The sequence below is a fragment of the Phragmites australis genome, chromosome 18, assembly GCF_958298935.1.
Source record: "Phragmites australis chromosome 18, lpPhrAust1.1, whole genome shotgun sequence".
Taxonomy (NCBI): Eukaryota; Viridiplantae; Streptophyta; class Magnoliopsida; order Poales; family Poaceae; genus Phragmites; species Phragmites australis.
The window spans coordinates 14596382-14612039 of record NC_084938.1 but is presented as its reverse complement, the minus strand read 5'-3'; the positions used below and the strand labels follow the sequence as shown (position 1 = coordinate 14612039).

The following is a 15658-nucleotide window of genomic DNA, read 5'->3' as shown; positions in this document are numbered from 1 at the left end:
GTTCTCCGAGGACCAAGAAAGGGCATAGCCCCGAGCACTCACAGTTCCCTGAGGACCTGAGAAGTCCTTTGCCAGTGGTCCCCACAAGGGCTCAGCGGTGAGGTGTCAATTGGTGAGAGGCCCGATGCTGCATTTAAGAGGGAGCATGGCCTGTCACTTCCAACCACTCCCCCCACGCCTGCTGTCAGTCCCTGCCACTGCCTGGTAGGGAGGCGTGGGCACATTTAATACTGTGGGTCCCATCACGCGTCCTTCGGCGCGTCTCGGGATATCGTCGCAGGGCTCGAGGCATATCGCCTACCGCCCTAGTGTCTCAAGCTTGCTTTGACCAGGAGGGCACGCGGGGTTGCTCGATGGTTGCCCGGTGGACCCTCCCTGCTGCACCCGCTGAAAAGCGGGATGATGACGACAGGACCGGATGGAGGCGCGTTTTCAACCCCCCTGCAGCCCATGATGGTTGCTTTCCATTTATGGCACCTTGGAACTCGCGCCTTCCTTTCTGGGCACGCCAAGCCCCCCCCCCCCCCGATGGTATAAAAGGAAATGGCACGTCCCGACGGTGAGGAGAGACCTCATAGAAAACAACGGCTTCCTTAGGACCGAGACAAGCTGACGAAGAACAAGAAGCACGAAGCTCTAGACTTAGACAAAACCCCTTGTAACACAAGAGATCCTCAGAAAGGCATTTTCAGTGCATTTATAGCATACACACAGGAGTAGAGTATTACGCTCCATGCGGCCCGAACCTGTCTAAAATCCCCGGAGCATTTATTTCCCCTAGCATCCAATCATCCATCCCTCCTGCATCTTATTTATTCTCATTTATTTCACATACGAGGTAGATTCAGAATCATCCCCCTAGCCGAATCTCAAAGGGGTCCCTCCAGATCCCCGTTTGTGGAGTTCATCATCCGACAAATACAGACGCAGATAATATCTGATTTTTTTTTCATGGTGGATATGAATGCAGATGCTGTACGGAGAACATGTGCAAAAACAGATACGAATCCAAATATTATCCGTATGTGCTTGTGTCCATTACAATATTTTTAAGTATCATTCTAGCTTTTAAGGATAGTTGCGACCAAGATTAGATTTAGATTCGAGAGAGTTGTTCCTCAGAGTGCTTGCGGGGAAAGTACAGTGGCGTAATACATCTTAAGTTGCAAACTACGTACGTGTTACTACGTACAATATGTGATTTGTATTCGTTGCACCATTCTATTTGCTTTTTTTTTAAACATGTTGTTTCATTAAGAGGAGAGCACCATTCTATTTGCATTCGTTAGATACGAATACGAACTGGTATGACCACTATCGGTGATATGGGAACCAGGGGTTCTCGATTTACGAGGGCAGGACAGCGCAGTGCCACGTGGCGCCCTTCCTCGGGGACCATCTCCCCGAGGGCCCTAGAAGAGCCAAGTCCGGGAGGGGGTGCTCGGGGCCATGAACAGTTGATCCTTGAGTACCCAGAGTTCCTCGAGGACCCGAGAAGAGCCAGATCCTGGAGGGGGTGCTCGGGGCCAAGAACAGTTGGTCCCCGAGTACCCAAGTTCTCCAAGGATCTGAGAAGAGCCAGGCCTGGGAGGGGGTGCTCGGGGCCAAGAACTGTTGGTCCCTGATTACCCAGAGTTCCCCGAGGGCCTGAGGAGCCCCTTACCAGTGGACCCCGCAAGGACTCCACGGTGAGGTGTCAATCGGTGGGATGCCTGATGCTGCATTTAATGAGGAGCATGGACGGTCACATCCAACCACTCTCCCCCACGCCTGCCGTACTGATTATGCCAACCCCTACCACCGCCTGGCAGGGAGGCGTGGGTACAATTAATGTGACAGGTCCCATCGCATGTCCCCTTGTGGGGCCCATAAAGACGGCTTGGAGATATCTTCGATGGCCCAAGGCGTATCGCCTGTCACCCTGCTGCGTTAGACCGTGTCAGATCTACTCTGACCGGACGGGCGTGTGAGGATATGCGGTGGCTAGCCGGTGGCCCCCCTGCACCTGCTAAAGTTGGGGCATAAAGACCGACGGGGCCGTCCGAGGGGCGCATTTTCAACCCTTGTAACATCAAACTGTAGACCCATAATGGTTTTTTTCCATTTATAATTTATGGGAACTTGTGCCCCCGTTCTGGGCATACCAAGCCTCCCCCCGGTAGGATAAAAGGAGAGGAACACTTCGTAGAAAGAGAAGTTAGGAGTTCAGAGGTTCAGAAGTTCGAACAGACCGGACTTGACTTGAAGAAGGAAGCTCAAGACTTAGAATAGCAGCAGCTTGTAACACAGAGATCCAGAGAAAGGCATTCCAAGAGCATTAATAACACATCAGACACACAGGAGTAGGGTATTACGCCTCCGTATGGCCCGAACCTGTCTAAATCCCTTACTCATTTACTCCTACTAGCCGATGATCATTCATCCCGTCTAAGTCCCACACATTCGCATTAACCCTACGTACGAGGTAGATCCAGAATCAGCCCCCTGGCCGAATCTCAAAGGGGCCCCTCAGGATCCCTGCTTGCGGTGTCATCCACCGAAAGCTGGCACGCCAGCGGGGACCATCAGCTTTCGAACCTTCTCCGTGCCCTCCTCATTTAGGAGGCGGGACTTCGGCAGGATGCTACTAACACTCGACGCTTCCCGATGGCCGCTTCCTGCCCATGGCATTTTCGGGGGTGGGAAGTGCGCTGGATGAGACTAGAGACAAAGTGCACTGAGGGCTGAAGAAAAGACTCCCGATGCACAAGAAAGACGAAGGCAAGAAATGGCAACTGCAAGAATGGCGAATGAGGGGGTAACGGTTCATTGCCCCTCCCCTTTTTCTATCGCAGGGAGTTCAAACGTCTCATTCCTCGGCGCAATAAGCGAGACGCATCTTCCTCGATCCGTGCGATTGCCAGAGGCGACTCCCGCCTCATCATGATCACTTTCCTTGAAAGTCAGAAGGGTACACGCCCTTTCGGCTCCTCCTTGGGCTACACCAAGAGCCTGGGCCCAAAAACTGCAAGGCACACGAAGGTTTCAACACCGGGTGAAGAAAGCCACATGGCACCAATGCTGTGATCAGCCTCAAAGAAAGAGGGCCCCATCCGCAGTCTCTGGGCTCGGGGGCTACTGTCGGTGATATGGAACCAGGGGTTCCCAAGTCCCGAGGCCAGAACAGCGCAGTGTCACATGGCGCCCTTCCTCGGAGACCATCTCCCCAAGGGCCCGAGAAGAGCCAAGTCCGGCAGGGGGTTCTCGGGGCCATGAACAGTTGGTCCCCGAGTATCCATAGTTCCCCCAGGACCAGAGAAGAGCCAGATCCGGGAGAGGGTGCTCGGGGCCAAGAACAGTTGGTCCCCGAGTACCCAAGTTCCCCGAGGACCCGAGAAGAGCTAGGCCTAGGAGGGGGTGCTTGGGGTCAAGAACTGTTGGTCCTCAAGTACCCAGAATTCCCCGAGGGCCTGAGGAGCCCCTTGCCGGTGGACCCCGTAAGGACTACACGGTGAGGTGTCAATCGGTGGGATGCCCGATGCTGCATTTAATAGGGAGTGTGGACGGTCACATCCAACCACTCTCCCCCACGTCTGCCGTACTGATTACGCCAGCCCTTGCCACCGCCTAGCAGGGAGGCGTGGGCACAATTAATGCGACAGGTCCCATCGCATGTCCCCTCGTGGGGCCCATAAAGGAAGACGGCTTGGAGATATCTTTGATGGGCCCGAGGCGTATCATCTGTCGCCCTACTACGTCAGACCGTGTCAGATCTACTCTGACCAGACGGGCGTGTGAGGATACATGGCGGCTGGCTGGTGGCCCCCCTGCGCCTGCTAAAGTTGGGGCGTAAAGACCGACGGGACCATCCGAAGGGCGCATTTTCAACCCTGGTAACATCAAACTGTAGACCCATAATGGTTGTTTTCTATTTATAGTTTACGGGAACTTGTGCCCCCATTCTGGGCACACCGAGCCTCCCCCGGTAGGATAAAAGGGGGAGCATTTCGTAGAAAGAGAAGTTAGGAGTTCAGAGGTTCAGAAGTTCGAACAGACCGGACTTGACTTGAAGAAGGAAGCTCAAGACTTAGCAGCAGCTTGTAACACAGAGATCCAGAGAAAAACATTCCAAGAGTATTAATAACATATCAGACACACAGGAGTAGAGTGTTACGCCTCCGTGCGACCCAAATCTGTCTAAATCCCTTTCACATTTACTCCTACTAGCCAACGATCATTCGTCCCGTCTAAATCACATACATTCGCATTAACCCCACGTACGAGGTAGATCCAAAACCAGCCCTCCGGTCAAATCTCAAAGGGGGTCCGTCAGAATCCGCTTGAGGTGTTCATCCACGGACAACCACTATTTGATTCGTTTTCACCTCTGGGCACCAAGCGGCAGGCATACTGCAAATGCTATCTTATTTCTTACTGTACACTACAAAATAATGTACAACTGATCTATGCTACCTACTTACATCGATGTACTTCACGAGATAAACGAAAAAAAAAGAGTCAAATTAACCATGTTAGGTCTCTACTACTTCCAGCTGGCTCTGCACTATTTGATTCGTTTTCACCTCTGGGCACCAAGCAGCAGGCATACTGCAAATGCTATCTTATTTCTTACTGTACACTACAAAATAATGTACAACTGATCTATGCTACCTACTTACATCGATCTACTTCACGAGAAAAACGAAAAAAAGAGTCAAATTAACCATGTTAGGTCTCTACTACTTCCAGCTGGCTCTGAAGCCCTGACTTGTGAATTCACGTATGGAGCTAGCCGTTCTGAACATGTTAGGGCAATTTCCGTGTCATCTGCCTAGCTTCACGCGTGTCCTCGCCGGCGGCCGCCACCTGCAGCTGCTCGACATACCGGCAGCAGCACAAGGATGGCAAGCGTGGCCGCGGAGGCTATCCCCACGGCAAGGAAGCCCACGAGGCCAACCGTGGGCGACGTGTACCGCGGGGTGTCCCACACGGAGGTCAGAGAGAGCGCCACCACCTGGACGCGTAGCGGCACAACGACGAGCGCGGCGAGCGCGTACGCCCTCGCGTGCACCCGCCTGTTGATGGCTACGGCGGCCACTTCCCAGCACGCGGACGCGAGCAGCGGCACGTAGACGGCCGCGAGTGCGAGGAGCAGCGTGGCGGCGTACGCCGGGTACGCGCACGCGCAGTGCCCGACGCCGTCCGCGGCGTCCGCGAGCTGGCCCAGGTACGCCGCGACGGTCGCCGGCTTGGCGAGGACGAGCACGTGCGCGGTGAGAAAGGGAAAGCAGGCGAGCAGCACGAGAAGCCCGCACGCCGGCAGCCGAGCGCCGCTAACCGACGCGCGCAGCAGCAGCAGGCGCACGCGAGGAGCCCCGACTCGGCGATGCCGTGCGCGACGAGAGGGTACGCGAGGCACGGCACGACATGGCGGCGCGGGCACATGGCCCGGCGGAAGAACGGTAGCCGGTTCATCTCGGCGGCGGCCAGGAGCCCCGCGAACAAGGCGAGAAGCAGGCGAGAGTCCCGGAACGAGGGGCCGAGGTCGAGGATGCGGCTCAGCCGGCCCTGCCCCGCGCGAGCGTCGTAGGAGACGAGCACGAACGACGCTGCGACGGCGAGCGCGGAGACTGCGAAGTCCGCGCCGCCAGTGACGGGTGGAGGCGACAGCTTCCCGGCCTCGAGCGCCTCTGCGACCGCGACGCTGGCCTTCATTGCTTTCTGGCCGCGCCTTCACCTCTGTTTCCGGCAGCAGCGGCAGTGTCCGGCAAGACGGTGCACTCGATCTTGCCGCTTGCACGACGACAGCACGGTTTCATATCAAACTAGATCGGAACGTCGTTGGCGTCTGCTTGCCTTCAGCGAGACGGCAACGAAACTCAATTCTAAAGACGCATCAGGTCCCATTGTTTCCATCTGTCTTTCCTAATCGCCCGCTCCCCAGTATCAGCAAGAAGCAGGTGCTTAATGGCGTAAACGGCAAAGCCAGGAGATCATCTGTGCACAGAGTATGCGTTGCATAGGACACTTGGATCTTTGCTGAATTAAGCGTCGCCAGTCAATGATGACACTGGATTATGGTTTGGAGACCGTCGTAACTCGATTTGGCTGTTGCAGACATCTATCGAGCATATTTTCCATGGAAAGTGCAGGTAAGAAATCGTGGCCTGACATGGCTATTTAGACGGTTAAAAATATCCTGGACGATGCTAAAAATGACCTCAGGAACTACTCCATATGGTTGGCGTGGATGTCTATTCTTGATGTTCTAATTTTTTTTTGGATGACCTTGGTTTTAAATACGGTGCATATCCTGTGAATTCTCTGAAAAAGGCGCAATAGAGAACAAATTAACTTTGGTATAAGTATATTACTTTCGATAATTTTGAAAAAGTAATCCACTAGTAAGAGATAAATTGTACTGCACCCCAGTATCATGAATTAATTACGACACCCTTTTTTTCATTTGCTCAATCAGAATCCGTACTGTCCAACTTTCAAAGGTTTGACCACCAATTGTGACGACCCGATTTTCCACTAACAAAGTGAAATATTGTTGTCTACTCTCATCACTTCTGGAAACGGAAAATAATGAAGATTTTTCCAGCCGTTGGAGACATCCAAACTTGTAAATATGGCACATTTTTCATGAACTGTACAAATCCAACCGCCTCGGGAACTTTCCCATTCTTGGCTTTTCCACCATTTTAATATAATATAGGCACCTCTTGCCTGTTCGTCTTTTAAAAAAAATGTTACGTAGGCGATCATTGCATGACACTGCTGGCTGTTAGAAGGTTAAAATGAGTGGCGCCAACCCCCTCTCTCCCCCGAAGCTTTTTTTTTTCTTTTTGCGGGTAGCCCCTGGAATGTTTCAGCATATATAGTAGCTATGTATGTCTATGCTCCTTATGTTCTAGAGCATGTTGTTTTAGAGTCATTGATTGAAGTGTTTTTTTTACAATGGTCTATATCCTGTGAAAATATTGCATTAGTATCTATAACAAATAAATTTAAATTTGTACTTTCGTTGAGTACAAACATGATGGGCAACTTTCATTGATTTTCTAGAAATTCTAAAGCCTTTGCCTAATATTAAATTAAAGGCTTATCAAAGTTGTGAAATATTTTTAATGAGATAAAAACGCATAGAGGTGGCGGGCACAACAGTTGTGGGGCGCAAAAGAGCAGGGGCAGGGGTTCGGTTCAACTTGTAGAGGAAGAGGGAAAATTAATTGACACAAAGCCAATAAGACAGTATAAAATCATAATGTTAAGTATGTGATACAATTTCTGGAGACTGCGAGTCGCAGGGATTGGCTTGGTAATTGTCTAGAGATGAGGTGAAAAATTTAAGAGACAACGACTACTGAAGATGCTTCAACATCTACACGGCTACATTTTCTTGACATGGTACACCTAGCTTTCGAAGCCATCCTAAGCAAATGTGTCTTAGCTAAGGATATTAAACCCCAAAACTTTCTAAAGCAAGATGGTGCTTGTACCTTGGGTACTAGGTGCCATGGGTTAGTTGATTTCTCAGAAATCTTTAAAAGAAAAAAGCAGTGTTTAAAAGCTTTCTAGGAGATGGAAGAAAGAAAGTACATGACTCAGAGAGAGAACTCAAGAGCGACATTTGCATCAGACCATGTAGATTGAGCCATTCCATTTGAATTGTATAGAGAATCTTGCAGCCCATTGTTTTACTAGATACTCACATAACCTGCATTTGGGAAAATTTCATGAATGCCACCGGTTCGACCCCCTATCTCCATGTTGCCATTAAAAAAATGAGTTGGCACCGATGCCCACCACAATGGGGTTAATTAATTTTTCGCTACTCTAGCCAATGGCACACTCCCAAAAACCACTTCTTCAAGATGGTGTGCTAAAATGCCACCTGGGCCCCATAGAACCTTTCATTTGTCACTTTGAGGCATTTTACCCCACTGCGTGTCAATTTTATTTGTTTTTGGCCCTTGCTAACGTGAAAAGTGAGGTGAAAATACATTTGTGCCCCTTCTTCTCCTTCCACGAACTACGCCGCTATCGGTGTGGGGGCGTTGGGTTCCAGTCACTTGCCGTGCTCAACCTGCTCTCCGGTGAGTTCCCGACATTCTTGGCCACTATCACCACTGATGAGGACATCTCTTCCAATGGAATAGCCACGCCTATTGCATAACTTGGGCCAATGACTCGAGCTCGAGCACGTCAACTTAATTATCAGTAAAGTCATTTCTAGCTGTGCATACAAGTTCTTCTCCAAATTGGATGCTACTAAAGTCCTGTGATGTTTTTCTTATGCTTCAAAACTTGGGAGAAGAACCAGATGGGAGCAGGAGTAACCAAGAGCAAGTTCGGACTGCTGGTTCGGACCACTGGACAGCACCATTTTGAATCGGCCATAACTCTTGACTTCGGAGGGTGGTGGAGGGTCATGAGTATTTGATGGAAAGATCTCCCCTTCTACTTTGAGATGGATCCGACTTCACCATCAAATTCCACAGAAGTTGTTCGAAATCGGCCAAAGAATTTACAAACCATATGTTCGGACCCTCCAGCTATTGCCATTTTGAATCGGCCATAACTCTTGACTTCGGAGGGTGGTGGAGGCTCATAAGTATTTGATGGAAAGATCTCCTTGTCTACATTCAAATGGATCAGACCTCACCATCAAGTTCCACAGAAGCTGTTTGAAATCGTCCAAAGAATGTTCGGACCATATGTTCAGACCCTCCAGCTATAGGCCTTGAGCCTTGTATCCAGTCGAGCCCATGTGGGTGCATCTTAAGTTAGGATTTGTACCTCCTGGTGGTTTCCTACCTATAAATACCACCAGCAATCGCCACTTTGAACTTGGATTTTGTTTTAGAACTAAGATAGCTTCTGCTTCTTACTTGTAAACGCGTGTGTCAGTTAGACCACCCGATTTACTCGATGCGGAACCCCACCTTGATGTAACAGATTAAACCGCGTGGCTAGATTTGTGAGTTATCTTCTTGTTCATCTTGTTCTTGCTTGTTCTTCGATTGCTAGCAGGTTCAAGGTTGTTCTTGACACGGCAAGAACAACAACAATCCGGAGTTGGTGTACCAGTTGCTAAGTCGCATCGCCCCTGTGGTCGTTGTAGTTGAACCGCCAATGTCGACTCCTCTCCAAATCTAAGTTATCCTAGCTCTCATTGAAAGATCTGGGATCCCCGTCTACATCAAGTGGTACCAGAGCTCAAGGTTGTTCAGTGAGAGATTTTTTTTTTGTTCCTTGCTTTTACCTATAGTCCAGAAAAACCCTAAAAATAGGTTAGTTCCGAGTTCCAAAACAAGTTGGGCCTTTGCTGTTCTGCTTAGTCCTTTGCTTGTTGAGTTTTCAGACTGCATCGTCGTGTCAAGTGCTAGTTCTTAGTGTCTAATCCTTTAGAGTTTCGAGTTTTGTTCATGTCATCATCATCACCAGATCCGCCGCCACCATAAACACCCACCGATTCAGATTTGTGGTTCGATTCAAGTAGTCTTTCGAGCACCTTTCCAACTTGGTGGACTGATTTGAGAAGTGTCTTGTGTAGCACTCAGATTTGAGCCATTCATGAATAGATGATCCGAGTGTTCTTAATTCAGAGAGAGTTCTTTTTACCTTTTTCCCCCTAGCCCAAAAATGTGCATGTTGTGAGTTGCTTGTTTATTTTTTTGGAGTACCCTGTGTAAAGTTCGAGTATTTTGGGACCCATGCTAAAAAAAAAAGAAAAAGTCAGAAAAAACGAAAAAAAGAAAAGGAAGGGGGAGAAGGGACTGAATCTGTTGTTTTATGTTTGTGCTCAACTTTAGCGACCTTGTGTGATTACCCTTGTGTCTAGGCTCGCGTCTCTAGCATGGTTTAGCCTAGAACCGGCACAGTACCATCGTTGAGCGCTTATTCAACTTGCTTTGACTAATGTTGTTCTAGTTGTTCCTTGATTCTTACTTGTAGCCACCTATAACTCCACATATTTGATTACCACATCACGGGTTGTGCTTGTGACCGGCAACGACACACTCCAGGATTGTTTCTATTCTTATTGGTTGCCTACACCGTCTGCAAAGCATGATGAGAACTTGTAAGATCTCAGTTGCCCGAGATTGAGAGAAATGGAATATCCCATCAACTAGTTCCATTAGTTGATAGGTCATATCTTCTTGTGAATTTTTCTATTGCTTACTAACCATGTCAGAAGGTGCGGATGGTCCTCCGCCACATTCACCATATATGAGGGGCATCATATAACACTTTGAGCGCAAAGTGAGGCTGCACGTTGAATGTCTTGATGAGGATGTTCGGGTCACCAACGACCGCCTTGTTCAGTTGGAGGCAGCCCAGATTGACACAAACTCTAAGCTCTCATTGATGGAGAACTCCCTTGGAGCTGTCAGGACCACTCTTACAGGTATTCTGAGCTACCTTGAGAGGATGGACCAGTCCGGTCATGACGATTCAGCTCAGCTCTACAACAACAGCCACAACACCGTGGGCAGCACCACGAGTGAGGATGAAGTTGAATATTCTACAGACACCGAGCTTGAGAATGAGGTAAATGGTCATCCACATCGACAGTAGCGCTGCAATTACCATGGCATGCGTGCTCACCCACCATGATGAGAGGTACAAGATACTGATGATTCTTTAGGCAAGATCAAGTTCACCATGCCCTCTTTTGATGGGAAGTATGATCCAGATGCATACCTTACTTGGGAACACCGTGGAAACTAGTGAGTTTACCGATTTTGATTCTATTTGGTGGAGTGAGTATCGTTGCATGAATCCAAATAATACTCCACAAACATGGGATGCTTTGAAAAGGGTCATGTAGGATAGATTTGTGCCTTCATATCATACACGTGACTTGTTACATAAATGCAGCAATTAAGACAGGGCAACAAATCTGTAGAAGAATATTATAAAGAATTACAAACTGGGATGCTTCGATGTGGGTTAGTGGTAAACGAGGACACTGCTATGGCTAGACTCATGGGTGGTTTGAACCGAGAAATTCAGGACATTTTAGCCTACAAAGAGTACAATTATGTCACTCATTTATTTCATCTTGCTTGTAAAGCTGAAAGGGAAGTGCAGGGACATCGATCAATCATGTGAATTAACACTCCTACAAGTCGTGCTAGCTCTTGGACACCATCCACTGCTATTGTTCCATCAACTCGAGCAACTGCACCATCTTCCTCGAGCAGCAAGCCACGTCCTTCTGCATCAAATTCTGCACCATGTACACCTGAAGCATCAAAGGGAGCCGCGGCTGCACCTGCTAAGAGTTCATCTGTGGCATCTTCAGGAAGAACACGGGACATTTAGTGCCTACAATGCAAGGGGTACGGTCATGTGTGCAAGGACTGTCCAAGCAAACATGTGCTAATTGTGCAGCCAGATGGTGGGTACGCTTCTGCTAGTGATTTGGATGAAGATACACATGCTTCGCTTGCGGCTGACCATGAAGGTGGAGATGAAGCACATAATCAAGCCGAAGAGCACATTGACACAGAGGATGCGGACCGCTATGAAAGTTTCATGGTGCAACGAGTGCTGAGTGCACAAATGGAAAAGGCTGAACAAAATCAGTGACACACATTGTTTCAAACCGTGTGAACAAAGAGCGCTCCTGCCATGTGATCATTGATGGAGGAAACTGTAACAACTTGGCAAGATCTGAAATGGTGGAGAAGCTTGCACTAAACACCAAACCACACCCGCAACCTTACTACATTCAATGGCTTAACAACAGCGGCATGGTAAAGATAACATGGTTGGTGAGAGTTAGCTTCGCTATCAGTTCATATCATGATTCTATTGATTACGATGTTATGCCTATGCAAGCATGTTCTATGTTATTAGGTAGATCATGATAGTTTGATAGAGATTCCTTGCATCATGGTAAAACTAATCAATACTCATTTGTGCATAATGACAAGAAATTTGTGTTACATCCCATGTCTCCTAAAGCTATTTTGAAATATGATATTTCTAGAGCTAGCAAGTTGAAAAATCAGGAGCATACTAAGAGTGAAAATCAGATTGTGGCAAAGGAACTTGCACAACATAACAAAAGCACTAAATTTGTTCATGATAATAAGATGAGATTAAGCTGAAAGGATCTTGTTTCATTGCTACCAAATCTGATATGGAAGAGCTTAATGCTAGCACTACTATTTTCTATGCTTTAATCTGCAAAGAAACTTTATTTTCACTTGAGGAAATACCTTCTTCCTTGCCTCCTGTTGTCACTAACCTTTTGCAGGAATACATGGACATTTTTCCAAAGGAGGTGCCGCCGGGGCTGCCACCGCTGCAAGGGATTAAGCATTAAATTGATCTCATTCCAGGAGCCTCTTTGCCAAACCGTGCACCATACAGAACCAACCCGGATGAAACCAATAGATTCAACGCCAAGTGCAAGAATTGCTTGAAAAAGGTTATGTGCACGAATCTCTTAGCCCTTGTGATGTTCCGGTGCTTCTAGTTCCTAAGAAAGATGGATCGTGGCGAATGTGTGTGGATTGTAGAGCGATTAATAACATTACCATCATGTATCTTCATCCTATTCCTAGGTTAGATGATATGCTTGATGAATTGAGTGACTCTATTGTGTTCTCTAAAGTAGATTTGCGTAGTGGATATCACCAGATTCGCATGAAGTTGGGAGATGAATGAAAAACTGCTTTCAAAACTAAGTTTGGTCTATATGAGTGATTAGTAATGCCTTTTGGTTTAACTAATGCACACATCACTTTTATGAGATTAATGAACGAAGTTTTGCGTGCTTTCATTGCTTTATTTGTGGTGGTTTATTTTGATGATATCCTGATCTATAGCAAATCTTTAGAGGAACATCTTGATCACTTGTGTGTTGTTTTTGATGCTTTGTGCACTGCATGGTTATTTGGTAACCTTGAGAAGTGCACTTTTGGCACAGATCGAGTCTCTTTTCTTGGCTATGTTGTTATATCGCAAGGAATTGAAGTTGATCAAGCTAAGGTTGAAGCAATACACAGTTGGCCGATCCCAGAAATGGTCACACAAGTGCGCAACATTTTAGGACTTGCTGGATTGTATTGCCGCTTTGTGAAGGATTTCAGCATCCTTGCTGCTCCACTGCATGACCTTACTAAGAGGGGTGTGCCATTCATTTGGGGCAATGCGCAAAAAAATACCTTTCACACGCTGAAAGATAAGTTAACACATGCACCTTTGCTCCAACTTCTTGAATCTAATAAGACTTTTGAATGAATGTGATGCTAGTGGAATTGGATTAGGAGGTGTTTTGTTACAAGAGGGAAAACCTGTGGCATACTTCAGTGAGAAGTTGAGTGGGCCTAGTCTGAACTATTCTACTTATGACAAGGAATTATATGCTCTAGTTCGGACTTTAGAGACATGGCAATATTATTTATGGCCCAAAGAATTTGTTATCTGTTCTGATCATGAATCTTTGAAACACATTCAAAGTAAAAAAATAAAATAAACAGTCGACATGCTAAGTGGGTTGAGTTCATATAGTCTTTTCCTTATGTCATCAAACACAAAAATGAGAAAGAGAATGTTATTGCTGATGCTTTGTCTAGGCGTTACATCATGCTTTCACAATTTGACTTCAAAAATTTTGGCCTAGAAACAATTAAAGAACAATATGCCCATGATGATGATTTTAAGGATGTGTTGCTGAATTGTAAAGATGGAAAAACTTGTAACCAATTCATCTTCACTGACGGGTTTGTGTTTAGAGCTAACAGGCTGTGCATTCCAGCTAGCTTCGTTTGTTTGTTGTTGTTACAGGAAGCACATGGAGGTGGGCTGATGGGACACTTTGGCGTGAAGAAGACGGAGGACATCCTCAGTGATCATTTCTTTTGGCCCAAGATGAGAAGAGATGTGGAGCGTTTCATTGCTCGCCGCTCAATATGCCAAAAAGCTAAGTCATGGCTGAACCCCCACGGTTTGTATATGCCTCTATTGTTCCTCGTATGCCTTGGGAGGATATTTTTATGGACTTTGTTTTATGATTGCCTAGAACAAAGAAGAGGAGGGATAGCGTCTTTGTTGTGGTGGACAGATTTTCTATAATGACACATTTCATATCTTGCCACAAAAGTGATGATGCTACACATGTTGCTGATTTGCTCTTTCGTGAGGTTGTTCGCTTACATGAAGTGCCAAACACCATAGTTTCTGATCATGACATAAAATTTCTTAGCTATTTTTGGAGAACTTTGTGGGCTAAGTTGGGGACTAAACTTTTATTTTCAACTACTTATCACCTCCAAATTGATGGGCAAATTGAGGTAGTGAATAAAACTTTATCTACCAGGCTTAGGGCTATTTTGAAAAAGAACATAAAGATGTGGGAAGAATGCTTGCCTCATATTGAGTTTACTTATAATCGTTCACAACATTCTACTACTAAAATGTGTCCTTTTGAGATTGTTTATGGCTTTGTACCTCGTGCCCTATTGATCTGTTGCCTCTGCCAACTTCGGAGAGATTGCATTTTGATGCTAAACAACGTGCTAAACTGATGTTAAAAATGCATGAAACCACCAAATAAAACATAGAGCGCATGAATGCCAAGTATAAGTTTGCTGGTAGTAAAGGAAAGAAACATGTCACCTTTGAACCTGGCAATTTAGTTTGGCTACATTTGAGAAAGGATAGGTTTCCTGAATTGAGAAAGTCTAAGTTACTCCCAAGGGTTGATGGTCCCTTCAAAGTGCTATAAAGGATTAATGATAATGCATACAAGCTTGAGTTACCTGCAAATTTTAGGGTTAGCCCCACATTTAACATTGTAGATTTGAAACCATACTTAGGAGAAGAGGATGAACTTGAGTCAAGGACAACTCAAATGCAAGAAGGGGAGGATGATGAGGACATCCCTTCCAATGGAACAACCATACCTATTGCACAACATGGGCTAATGACTCGAGCTCGAGCACGTCGACTTAATTATTAGATAAAGTTGTTTCTAGCTGTCCATACAAGTTCTTCTCCAAATTGGATGCTACTAAAGTCCTATGATATTTGTCTTGTGCTTCAAAACTTGGGAGAAGAATCAGATGGGAGCAGGAGTAACCAAGAGCAAGTTCGGACCACTGGATAACGCCATTTTGAATCAGCCATAACACTTGACTCTGGAGGGTGGTGGAGGCTCATGGATATTTGATGTAAAGATCTCCTCATCTACTTTCATATGGATCCGACCTCACTATCAAATTCCACAAAAGCTGTTCGAAATCAGCCAAAGAATGTTCGGATCGTATGTTTGAACCCTCCAGCTATTGCCATTTTGAATCTGCCATAACTCTTGATTCCTGAGGGTGGTGGAGGCTCATGAGTATTTGATGGAAAGATCTTCTCGTCTACTTTTAGATGGATCCGACCTCACCATCAAGTTCCATAGAAGCAGTTCAGAATCGACCAAAGAATGTTCGGACCATATGTTCAGACCCTCCAGCTATGGGCCTTGAGCCTTGTATCCAGTAGAGCCCATGTGGGCGCGTCTTAAGTTAGGATTTGCACCTCCTGGTGGTTTCCTACCTATAAATACCACCAAAAGCCACCACTTTGAACTTGGGTTTTATTTAGAACTAAGATAACTTCTGCTTCTTACTTGTAAACGCGTGTGTCGGCTAGACACCCGATTTAC

The 15658-nt window shown here is 46.7% G+C and overlaps 1 pseudogene; it reads right to left on the bottom strand.

Annotated features, from left to right (window-relative positions):
- Positions 1-4816: 4816 nt before the first annotated feature.
- On the bottom strand, positions 4817-5694 carry LOC133898558 (uncharacterized; annotated as a pseudogene).
- Positions 5695-15658: the final 9964 nt, after the last annotated feature.